This window comes from Octopus bimaculoides, chromosome 4 (genome assembly GCF_001194135.2).
Source record: "Octopus bimaculoides isolate UCB-OBI-ISO-001 chromosome 4, ASM119413v2, whole genome shotgun sequence".
In the NCBI taxonomy this organism is placed as follows: Eukaryota; Metazoa; Mollusca; class Cephalopoda; order Octopoda; family Octopodidae; genus Octopus; species Octopus bimaculoides.
In genome coordinates, this window is record NC_068984.1 from 141,776,476 (window position 1) to 141,789,564 (window position 13,089).

The 13,089-nt window shown below is 40.4% G+C and overlaps 2 protein-coding genes across 2 annotated transcripts in view; one reads left to right on the forward strand and one right to left on the reverse strand.

Moving 5' to 3' along the window:
• Positions 1-12,198, reverse strand: part of LOC106872024 (mucin-17) — a 136,842-nt gene extending 124,644 nt beyond the window's left edge. The window contains exon 1 of the mRNA XM_014918843.2: positions 12,050-12,198. The gene's annotated coding sequence lies outside the window, so the exon portion shown is untranslated. The remainder of the gene's footprint in view (positions 1-12,049) is intronic.
• Positions 4,320-13,089, forward strand: part of LOC106872025 (major facilitator superfamily domain-containing protein 1) — a 30,529-nt gene continuing 21,759 nt past the window's right edge. The window contains exon 1 of the mRNA XM_014918850.2: positions 4,320-4,506. The gene's annotated coding sequence lies outside the window, so the exon portion shown is untranslated. The remainder of the gene's footprint in view (positions 4,507-13,089) is intronic.

The window sequence follows — 13,089 nt, forward strand, 5'->3', positions numbered from 1 at the left end:
CGCTCTCTCCTCTCGCTCTCCCCTCTCGCTCTCTCCTCTCGCTCTCCCCTCTCGCTCTCCCCTCTCGCTCTCCCTCTCTCTCTATCTGCCGTTTAGTCTATCTCTCTCCCCTATCTATCTATCTATCTATCTATCTATCTATCTATCTATCTATCTATCTATCTATCAGCAGGTTAGTCTATCTCTCTCACCCCCTTCTCTCTAGTTGTCTGTCTATCTGCCGGTTAGTCTATCTAAAGAAGAGGAAGAAGGGGAAGAAGAAAATGAAGAAAGAAGAGGAGGAGGAGGACAAGAAGAAGATGAAGAAGAAGAAAGCGTTAAAAGCCGTCAATAGAAAACTTCGTCGTTAGAAGAGACAACCCGAATGAAGAATAATCGAAAATTCCGACGAAAGCAATCAGCGATTGACACAAAGATGGAGAAAGACTTAATAAAAATACTAGAATCTACTTCTCGAGAGGAGATAAGATAAATAAATAAATAAATAAATAAATAAATAAATGAAAAACTGGAGCGAATGGAGGAAGTTTAGCCAAGAGGTAGTAAAGGATTATTGTCCTTGCATTATACCATAAACTGTATTAATGATGATATCGTTGAGATTGGGATAAAAAAAAACACACAAAAACACGAGGCTTGTGGCTCGTTCAAGAGATCTTTGGCTACTGATAAAAAAAAAGAACAGCATAAAAACAAAACCTCGAGCTTTTATCGGCGAAATATTATCAACGTCTACGAGTTGAGCCTCGGTGAGGATATAAATATACCAAATTGTCTGGCATTAGAAGAACGAATCTAATACAAAAGAGTAAAGCTTCTCATGTGTGAAGAATTATCGGTTAATTTTTTTCTACTCTTGGCACAAGGCCCGACATTTTAGTGGGAGGGGGCCGGTCGATTAGATCGACTCCAGTACGCAACTGGTACTTAATTTATCCACCCCGAAAGGATGAAAGGCAAAGTCGACATCGGCGGAATTTGAACTCAGAACGTAAAGGCAGACGAAATGCCGTTAAGCATTCCGACCGGCGTGCTAACGTTTCGGCCAGCTCGCCGTCTTCAGAATTTGTAATTAATATTCTTTTCTACTCTAGGCACAAGGCCCTAGAGTAGAAAAGACAGAAGGGACACACACACACACACACACACACACACACACATATACACGACGGGATTCTTTCAGTTTCCGCCTACCAAATCCACTCACAAGCTTTGGTCAGCCCGAGGCTATAGTAGAAGACACTTGCCCAAGGTGCCACACAGTAATGGGACTGAACCCGGAACCGTGTGGTTGGTAAGCAAGCTATTTACCACACAGCCACTCCTGCGCCTGTAAAACAGAGAAAGAAATGTAGCTGTTCCTTGCAAAAAATACACCGAAAGCAAAATATTTTCATGAACACTTAAAATATTATTGTGGGTCCCTATTTTACTATTTTGCTTGCGTGGACCCGTGAACATTTGATATGGATCCCTCGGGTCCATATGGGTTACGAACCAATGGTTTAGAGCATTTAATGTTTGCATGAAGGTCATTACAAGAGAATATGGTGAAGACGGAAATTTGAGGTTGTTCTGAAAAATGCATAAACAACGAACTATATTGAAGATATGAAGGCATAGAAGAAAATTTATCTCAGTTTGGCTGGGTTGTAAGTAAGTATTCGATTCTGTTCCTTATTTGTGGTTCATTGGGAACTCTTCAGGGTGCCAAAATTCTAGAAACCATAATCAAAGCTAGGGTGATTTCACCCCAAAGTTAATTTCAGGAAGTGACTGCATTGTCCTCTGATAAATAAGATAAGCTTTCGCAGCAGAAATGCTGTTTATAATGGCCTTTGTTATTTTTTGCTGGCAAAATCCGTCCGTATACATACATACATACATGTATGGAGGCGCAATGGCCCAGTGATTAGGGCAGAGGACTTGCGGTCTTAGGATCGTGGTTTCGATTCCCAGACCGGGCGTTGTGAGTGTTTATTGAGCGAAAACACCTAAAGCTCCACGAGGCTCCGACAGGGGGAGGTGGTGAACTCTGCTGTACTCTTTCACCACAACTTTCTCTCACTCTTTCTTCCTGTTGCTGTTGTAACTGTATTTCAAAGGGTCAGCCTTGTCACACTCTGTGTCACGTTGAATCTCCCAGAGAACAACGTTAAGGGTACACGTGTCTGTGGAGTGCTCAACCACTTGCACGTTAATTTCACGAGCAGACTGTTCCGATGATCGGATCCACTGAAACCCTCGTCGTCGTAACCGACGGAGTGCCACTAGTTTGAAGGAACAGCGACTGCTGTTTCTAGCAGGACCGGTCATTTCTAATCTTGTATAACAACGAGTCAATTATATCTCGCAGTAGTTATGTAAGGGAGACAACTTAGTAACAATTTATTTCTCACAAGAGTAATGTCCCATATTTTGTCACCGTAATCGCTACTCTCTTTTACTCTTTTACTTGTTTCAGTCATTTGACTGTGGCCATGCTGGAGCACCGCCTTTAGTCGAACAAATCGAGCCCAGGACTTATTCTTTGGAAGCCTAGTACTTATTCAATCGTTCCTTTTTGCCGAACCGCTAAGTTACGGAAAACCTGTGGATTGGGGATTTGAGCCTGAAAGTGTGGGTGGAGGACAGGATTCCTCGTTGTTTAAAATGTGGCCAGAAAGGCCACATAAGAGCGAACTAAAATGGTAGAAGAGCGACATCCAACACCACAGGAGAGGATGCAAGAAGTAGAAGTAGAAAGAGAAACTCCAGTATTAGAAGATAGGGAATGGGAAACAGCCGGGAGGAGAAAAAAAAAAGAAAAAGAAAGAAGGTAAGTACTTGTGAATCCCAACCCACCCAGTGCCCGCCCTCTCCCTTTTCACCACACCCTCCCCATGCAGACACCAAACCTACCCATTCCCCTCCAACAACAAAACAGAAAAGAAATACGAGCCCACATGATGTAGATACGGTTCCCCCTCCCCCTGTTTGTTTTGCTTGCGTTCTGTGTGCGGACGCGGAGGATGACATTGTAAACCGGGTGAGCGAGTGGAAGGATGGGGCTGAAGGGGAATTCTGGGGTGAAGATGGTGAGACTATGATATGCCAATTATTGGTTGGCACTCCGTCGGTTACGACGACGAGTGTTCAAGTTGATCCGATCAACGGAACAGCCTGCTCGTGAAATTAACATGCAAGTGGTTGAGCACTCCACAGACACGTGTACCCTTAACGGGGAGATTCAGCGTGACACAGTGTGACAAGGCTGACCCTTTGAATTACAGGCACAACAGAAACAGGAAGTAAGAATGAGAGAAAGTTGTGGTGAAAGAGTACAGCAGGGTTCGCCACCATCCCCTGCCGGAGCCTCGTGGAGCTTTAGGTGTTTTCGCTCAATAAACACTCACAACGTCCGGTCTGGGAATCGAAACCGCGATCCTAAGACCGCGAGTCCGCTGCCCTAACCACTGGGCCATTGCGCCTCCACATGCCAATTATTAAATAAGGCACAAATGGAAATAGTTAAAAAGAATGATAAAGGTATTGAGTTGTGGAAGGTGATCTGGAAAAGAGAGAAATTGCCAGAACAGACTTGTTATACCGAACTAAAAAAAGACCATGGTATTGAACTGTTGGATTTTAGATATATATAATTGAACGGCAAAACGGTTTCAATGTAACCACTCGACTTCGGGGGTCGAGTGGGCATTCCGCCTCATTATATCATCTTTTTCATGATTCATTCGTTTCTTTTAATTTTGCTTCTTTCTTTATGCCTCCGTTTTATAATTTTAGTTCCCCGATATTGTGTTTGTACCGTCTATGTTGGCCCCTGGTGGGTAATAAAGAAATCGAAATCGATATTTCGTCTGTCTTTATGTTCTGAGTTCAAATTCCGCCGAGGTCGACTTTGCCTTTCATCCTTTCGGGGTGGATAAATTAAGTACCAGTTGCGTACTGCGGTCGAGCTAATCGACTGGCCCCCTCCCCCAAAATTTCGGGCCTTGTGCCTACATTAGAAAAGAATAATATCTATAATTATTTCAAAGTTTTGCACAAAGTCAACTATTTGAGAGGAATGGTAAGTCGATTATTTTGACCCCAGTTTTTAACTGTTACGTATGTTATCGACCCTAAATGACTGAAAAGCAAAGCTCATCTGGGCAGGATTTGAACTTAAAACATAAAGAGCCGGAACAAATGACGCAAAGTGATTTTCCTGACGTTTTCTTACAACAGAATATCATGGGACAGTCTGGGTTAATTTTTTTGGACTCGTCCTACACCAGAAACTTATTTAAAGGAATAGGAAATTGATATTTTGTAAAGAATCATTGAGAAAATATATTATTAGGGGGGCAAACAATCATAATTTATATCTCAATGAATCGCTTTAACGAAAGATTGGGTCGTGTCTGAAGAAGACAAAGTGTAGAGAAAGAACCGTGACAGCCAAGACCATTCCAACCAACGTCTTCACACATTTGAGAAATTGAAAGGGAAGAGGAACCTAGAAAGGTAAATTTTAAAAATAACTACTTCACGAATTGTTGGAAGATACGGAATTAAGAGAGAGAGGTTTCAAAATACGGTTTGCAATAGATAGCTTTGTTAGTAAAGAACGATTTTGTCTTTGTGTGTTAAACCTTTAAACACGAAGATATCTAACGAATTAAATTAATTTTTTTTATTCTCATTATCTCTACTTTGTCTCAGAAATATTTATTATATCCAGTGACAAGTTTCTTGCAGGTATTAATTCTAATCTTAGAGAGAATGGACACGTGTTTTCTTTCATGAACTCAATCAGAGACTTACCACTGTCCAAGAATATTGTTGTATAATAATAATGATTATTCTGGCCTTTTGCCTTATTGTGAAACCATAATAATAATAATAATCAGGCGGTGAGCTGGCAGAATCGTTAGAGCGCTGGACGAAATTCTTAGCGGAATTTCCCCCGCCGCTACATTCTGAGTTCAAATTCCGCCGAGGTCGACTTTCCTTTTCATTCTTTCGGGGTCGATAAATTAAGTACCAGTGAAACACTGTGGTCGATATCGACCAGTCCCCTTTTCCAAAATTTCAGGCCTTGTGCCTTTAATAGATTTCTATAATAATTATTATTAAGGTGACCGAGTCGTTACTGCACTGGGCAAAATGCTTAGCGGCATTTCGTCTGTCTTTACATTCTGAGTTCAAATTCCATTGAGGTCGACTTTGCCTTTCATCTTTTCGAGGTTGATAAAATAAGAACCTGTTGAGTACTGGGGTCGATGCAATCGACAAATCCCCTCCTCGAAAATTTCAGGTCTTTTGCCTATAACAGAACTTATCGCAATATCCTTTCAACCTGCCAATTGTATTAGAGTACCCTGTACGTAAGTAACTCTTACAATAATAGGAGAGTATTGTAGTTTGCTTGAAGCATTGTGTATTGTTTGTAAAATATAACGTGTCTTGAATGGCACAACCCTGCAGAGTGAACTATAATAACTATGGATAATTAAATTATAACAGTTATTATAGTCCACTCTGCAGTGTTGTGTCATTCAAGACGTGTTATATTTTACTTATATTAATAATAATAATAGATTCTGAAAACCTCGCTTCTTTAAATTCGATCAAAACCGGTCCACGTCAAGTTTTCTCTGTATTTTAAAAGTTCTCCAGAATTCCTTTCTTAATGCATTCTTGTAGGGTTATCGCCTAACTGAATGGACTTTCTTATTTAGGTTTTTAATATCTTCTACTTGTTTGTCATTAGACCGCGACCATGCTGGGGTACCGCCTTAGCGAGTTTTTAGTCGAATGAATCGATCCTGGTACTTATTTTCTTAAAGCATGGTAATTACTTTCTTAGTTTCTTTCGCCGAAACGCTAAGTTACCGGTACGTAAACCCATCAACACCGGTTGTCAAACTGTGTCAGGGGACGGACAAGAAGACACTTAGTCACGCACACACGACAGGCTTCTTTGTTTCTGTCTACCATATTCCCTCGCAAGGCTTTGGTTGGCCCGAGGCTATCGTAGAAGACACCTGCCCAAGGTGTCACGCAGTGGGACTGAACCCGGAACCGTGTGGTTGGGAAGCAACCTACTTAACACACAAACACACCTGCGCTTAATGTCTTAAACAAAACAAAAATGCAGCCAAGCACGGGATTATGTGGGCCTAGACACTCTTAAAAACCATCTCCAACTCCGCAAAATTCCCTGAATATCTTTTGCTCAGTGATCTGCTGGATGAAGGCAAACCTTGGTTAAGCCATAAAACTTTCTTAGGTACCATTGCTGACTGTCTGATAATGAAGTCTAACATTGAACACGGCTGGTTGTTGTTGCCGTCTATTTTCTGAAAACCCACGCACAATAAGTATAGAGCTGTCTTATCAGTTCGAACTAGTTTTCTTGATAAATTGTTATCGGTGTTGAAGTTGACAATTGTCCCTTTGGAAGAGTAGAGAATGTTAAACAGTGATATCACGATCAAAGTTCTCGATGCATTTTAAACAAAAATTTAGACTTTGGTTAACACTTCAAATAATTAAAGTTTTACTGTGTCGTAAATAACATTTTAGCTTCTAGATTTTATATCTATAATAATTTAGTATTAAAGATTTGTTTAGCCCAAGGTCGTTCTGATTAAGCAGACCTTACGCTTAACACGTTAACCACCACAGCCTGTTACTGGAACTTACCGGTGATACCACGCATTTCGCGCGCTATTGCTGTCCACGTTTAATTACAGGGAATTGAAATTTTTATAACTTTTTACAATAGTTCATAATACTTCAATATTTAGAACGTATGATATTTAAATGTCCTCAAAGCCATGTTATCCATTTAATGCCCGAAATTTTTGAAGTCGTTTGTTGCATTCACATACATTGTACGCTTTAAGCATTTTAGAAGTTCACAACAAAATTTTGTGAATATTGCTCGATGAATTATCTTCAGAAAGGTATTTGATGTCTAAATTTGTGAAATTATTTTGTATGAATAATTTCGTTTGAAACAAAAAAAGCGGAAGATAAATCATAGGTTGGGTATTTATAAATGAGTTAAAGCTACAAAATGAAAAATATTTTCTGAAACTATGAAAATGTACCACCGGTGAAACATGGCAGTTGTGCGAAGTTTGCGATGAACCACCAGTGGTATGTGTAGCGGTTAATTTCTAGACACGACCACTTCGTCCCTATCAGTATCTATGACTACATATCTACAATTTTCGCTTAAGATTGTAGAGTATAATTTGAGGGAGATTTGGCTGGTATTAGCAGGCGGAGCAATCTCGTAGACTTCATCGTTATTTCGTAATTATATCTAATAAAAGCATTTGCAGCAGCGAAGTCGATTATATTTATCCAGTATTTAACGGGTACTATATCGGCCAAGTCTCGTTGAGACATTTAATCTGTTGCTCTACCGAATCTAAAATAGATTAAAATATTTGAATTTAAAATGGGTTAAAATATTTGAATGTATCTGATGCAGTTGTTTTAAAGAGTTCATTTATATCTAAATCCTGTAGAGGCAGAATTGGATCTTCATGTAAAAATGCATCTCACTAGTGGATTTACACAAGCAACAGTGGTTAAAAATCTGTATCCTCTATCAGCTCTGCCCCGGTAAATCAAAAGCGAAAACTGCTAAATCCTCGTTTTACGCCATATGCCCACGGCCATATGGCGTAGTGGTTAAGAGCGTAGGCTACTAACCCCAAAGTTCCGAGTTCGATTCCAAGCAGTGACTTTTTATCCTGAAGTCTGCTTAAATCGGGGCTGATTCGGGCATAACAGTAGCACTGAAGATATTTCCTTGTCGGAATATGAAATTATGAAAGAGATCAGTCCTTGTAAATAGGGAAGATGCCATTAGAAATAAACAGGAAGTTCGCGTTTCGTGTGTGAATCCTGATGAGTCGGTATCTCAGAATGCCAACACCACCACCACCAGCACCCACAAAGTACACCATCCTATATTTAAGATGGTGCTGCACCCGAAAACAAGCCATTGCTTAGTATGAAGTCACCCATCACACACTATCCCCTGGCATACAGATTTCCTGTGTCTCCTCTTTGTGCCTTTTCTACCGTTACTACACCTTGCTTCATAGAGATGACTGGCCTTGTGCCGCCTCCCTCGAGTATTCCCCATCCGCTATTGTCCCACTCAGGTCCCTTAACCACGATACCAAGTCCTTTCACCACAAAACATCAGTTCTCTGGAATTCTGCTTCTGTCCAGATTTTCCTGTAAACGTTTACTCGCAAGGATTCAAGGGGAATATTAACGATTTTGCGAGTCTTGGAGTCTTGTTAAGATTAAGAATACGTCCCCTCCCTTCCTCCAGTCTTAGAGAGGAAACCCTGAAATGAAAAGAATAACTACGAAGTAATTCCATCTGCTAAAAGAATTGCCATATTCTTCACCACACTCTGCTTTAAAAGTACCGTTTCTATAGATTCGTGTGAAGCAAATAAATGGAATGGTCATGACTGCCTTTGACCAGGGACGAGGTTGACGGGACAAGAGACGACATATTAAACCGCATCGACATTTGAAGTAGATATTAAAGCTACGTTTGTGATTTGCAATATTAAATATGGAAAAAGAAACGAATTATATCTTCACACAAAGGCGGACTCCCTAAAATCGCTACAGAAGTAACTAAATCGTAGATTGTACCACAGAATCGAAGACAAACGAAACTATAACCAAACTAATTTCCTTTCGGTATCTTAATTTTTCAAAGTTTCTTATAAATATTTTGTCAACTGTTATGGAGCATAATTACAATTTCATTTTATTCTTAATTTGATTTTAAGTTACTCTTGTAATATTTTTAAGCAACAGAACTGGACGACTGAATTGCAGAGTCCAAACTTCGTTGCGGTTTTAGTTCCGATTCTTTATGCTCAGTTCAAATTTGTCAAGGTCACTTTTGTTTTTTTCAGCCTTGGTGGCCGTTTAGACAACAGACCAGTCCAAGAAAGGGAATGGCGGAATTATTAAAGCGTCGGTAGGATGGCTTGCGGTAGTTCTGGTTTTGTACACTCTGAGTTCAAATTCCGTTCTGTTGCCGAAACTAACTGACATCATTTCTGTCAGGATCTGCGACTGACAAATAGCTTAAATAATTTGAACAACGAAGGAAACTAACCTTCATTGATTCAATCAGTGGTACCACAGGGTGGTCCGTAAGTCTTGTTACCCACTACCAAAAAGTACTAAGACCAATAACGGAACATAGGGGAACATTATAAGAACAATAGAGGAACACTATAATAATATCAAACGCATGTACTGGTTTTAGTATTGGGTTGTCCGGAAAGTTCGTGCCGATTTTAAAGGAGAGATAAAGGTCAATAAATGCTTGCCATTACATTTTTAATCAACCAAATATGAACCATTTTGTTGCACAATGCGTCTCCATCTTTCCTTTAACTTGAAAATACCTTCTTCCCAGAATTGAGTTGGTTTCATGGCAAATAAGTCGAAAGGTAAGCTACTATAAATCGGCACGAACTTTCCGGACGACCCAATACACAGAAGACCTGAGTGGATACGAACACAGAGATATGGGGATTGTCAAGTGATCTTTTTAACTGGTTAGTGGCAGTTGGCACCAGAATTCTGTTAATCATTATATTCACTCACCAGGGACAAGGACCTTTATGTAGGGGTTACTTGGAACCAGAGTAAGGAATGTTCAGAGTTTTAGTGGGAATACAAGTTCACATGTGGTAAACTCAAAACATGAACTCTACACGTAAACAAAGGATGACGGTTACGACTATGGTGTGCGCGCAATCCGACGCGTTTGCTCTGCCAGTGGGGCATTTTTCAAATTTACAAACTGAATTTCTGGGCCACATAAAGAAGCCTTACTTTGCCTGCTGAAACACTAGCGCTGACAGTCGGATGTGGTGAATTAATCAGAACCGGCTCAACTCACCCCGGGTGTGAAAACTGATGCAAATACAAGTAAGGACCAGAGGAGTGTCAGCCATGCTGTGTCTAACTATTCCTGTCCGCCATTAACCTTTGCGTTCAGTCCTTGTCCTGTATGTCAGTCCTCTGGAACTTCGTCCCTGCAGTTGTCGATTTAGTACCGTTTGAGTAGAATCGGAAATCTCATCAAGCTTGCTCGGTAAGGATAGACATTTGGACACCCTGAGATATGAAAAACAAAAAGTCAAAGGATGGAGGAACTCGGAGTCAACGGCCATCCAATGTGTATAGAGAGGTTAACCGCAATGACGAAAAATCTCCGAGCCAGGGCCACGGCGAAGCCACGAGAAGCAGCATGGCGGATGTGAAGTTAGGCGCATTGATCTTCATTCGATGTATGATCTGCATTCAGCGAAACTACGCGACTCGGTGTGGGCGGAAGAGCTTCTTCAGCCACGAGTCTGTCCTGGGTCGTTCAATTCAGTTAGCGGATTACTGACTGTTGACAGAACCGGTGATTGGTCAACCCACTTCAGCTACTTGAAAACACTATGGCATTCTGAATCCCATAGTGGCACCAATTGAAATTGGATTAAACAGATTTTTAGCAGCATCACTCGACGTTTCTTGTCACTGAATACCATTGACGCTGCATCTTCCCCTAGACTCGGCAAGAAGAGCCCCCCCCCCAAATTTATAGCATTCGAGTATGTTTGCATATATCTTTGCTATGGGGGCGCGGGATTTAGATTGGATAAAATAAGTGTCAGTGAATTATGCAGGGGAGGAGAACCAACGGTCAAGATCGGTTTCACTGGTTCTTCCTTAATGGTGGGAATCAAATTGTCTGAGTTTCAGAAAAACGGAAACTGTTTTAAACACAATTATAATACCTTCAGATCACTTGTAAGTGAGGTAATATCAAAACCTTTATCGCTTTTATCGAAAAGATCCTACTACTATCTAAATTAATCGCAAAGGTCATCCCACTGCCGTCTATTTAAAAGGGACGGTCAGACAATACTCTGTGCGTTAGCTTGAGTGAAAGGTACAATGAAAGGGGTCAAGAGAACGGTGAACGTGGCTTTTCTTTTCAATCAATCCCTTCGCTTAGAGGAGAAACCGAGACGTCATGCCTTCTCGTATATTTTGAGAAGATTCGTGTGAAATAGTGGGGAGAGGGTTGACACTTCAAATTTAGTTTAAAATTTGACCTTCATTTTACAAAATACTTTGATTCAATTCATTAACTTGACGGAACCGCCCATGTCTTCGTTCAATGTAAACCTCTAGCTTTCACGAATGTATTTAACAGAAAATTTTATTTCAGGAAATGTGTGATAACTAATTGTGTGTATGCACGAGAGACGTCAGACCTCTCCCTCTCTCTCTTATAGTTAAAAGGTGTGTGTATGTGTGTGTGTGTGTGTATATATATATATATATATATATATATATATATATATATATATATATATATATATAAACATACATGAGAGGGTGCTGAAAAGTTTCTGGCTTTAAGGGTCTCGGGAAAGGCCTGGCTGGGGGCCTAACCTTCCTAATCCTTTTACAGGACTTAGAAAAACTGAAGGACCGCAACAATGAGTGAATCTGTGAGGGGGAATATGTTGGATAAAGTCATAATTAACTGATCCTCCAGTGTTTTGTTTTACGCAAAGCCAGGAACTTTTCAGCACGCACACGCGCACACACACACACAGAATTAAAATCTATATTTGTTTGACTTTCGCAACCACTTTAGTATGCATACACTAGGTAGCTAGTGTGCGTGCCGCCTGGGGCGGCGCTTCCGTTTGCTGCTCCCAGGCTACACAAAAAACACATTGCCTATAGCAGACCCAGAAGTGCCGCCCGACACGGATCGCCCCCTACCGCCCTCCAACTACGCTAGTGTACGCTTATTTCAAATTTAAACTTTCAAAATTTCATTTAACAGAAATATTTTCTAAGCACGTATTTGTGAAACGTTAACGGCATCACTGCCTTGAGACCAGGCAAGGTCTGAAAATGCCATGGATACTGACCATTCCATCAAACTCGGCAAATAAAAGAAAAAAAGGCAAAACAAATTACTTACCGAATATATAAATAATCTCTCGGTAATCCTGGTAGTTTATATTAAACCTAATCAACCCGCCCTCTTAAACGTCTGTTGTTTACATGAAAATGTTCCGAAATAACGTTTTATCAGTAAATTATTACATTCTTACTTGTTCTTATGCTCGCTCTAATGAGTTTATCACGATTCAAAGTACATAACTTCTGGCTTTTAATTAGATTCCTTTTCACACAAAACACTGCCTTTATTTTCCAAAGTATAAAGGTTGTACGATGTATTCATGCGGGAGATTCAACTAGTGCTCAACCTTGTCGGTTATCTGGTTTCGATATCTGGTCAGCTATTTTAACTCCACTATTTTTTTTTCAGTATCTCCATTTTAAACTTGATTGGTCGGACTCCTGATCAAAAGCCTTCCAACCATGACAATCTCGTTTTAATGGTTATAAAAGTACGTTATCTGTGTTCGTTTCCTTATCAAAGTACGTAGGCTGAGATTTGAGAGCAAATTAACAATCACTTGAAGGTTTTCATTTAATTTAACCTTTAATGTACTCAGGGAAGACATGTCCGTGTTCTTATCTTATTCTGTCATCTTTGATAAGTGTCGAGTCACGTGGTCTAGCGGTTAGTGTCTTGGGTCTATGATCATAAGATCGAGTGTTCGATTCCTTGATGTGGTGGTACGTTGTGTCCTTGTGCAACAAGGTCGGATCAAGTCCCATGGAGGTTCTAAGCACTTACGATTTTCGTGTCCCCATATATATCGTTCAAAATATAAGCAATAATAAACCATGAAAAATGTTTTCCTTTTTCAAAATCAAAGAAAACTAAGATGGAAAATGTTTATTTCTGTTACTCTTTACTTTTTTACTTGTTTCAGTCATTTGACTGTGGCCATGCTGGAGCACCGCCTTTTAGTCAAGCAAATCGACCCCAGGACTTATTCTTTGTAAGCCTAGTACTTATTCTATCAGTCTCTTTCGCCGAACCGCTAAGTTACGGGGACGTAAACACACCAGCATCGGCTGTCAAGCGATGTTGCATGGGGTGGGGAC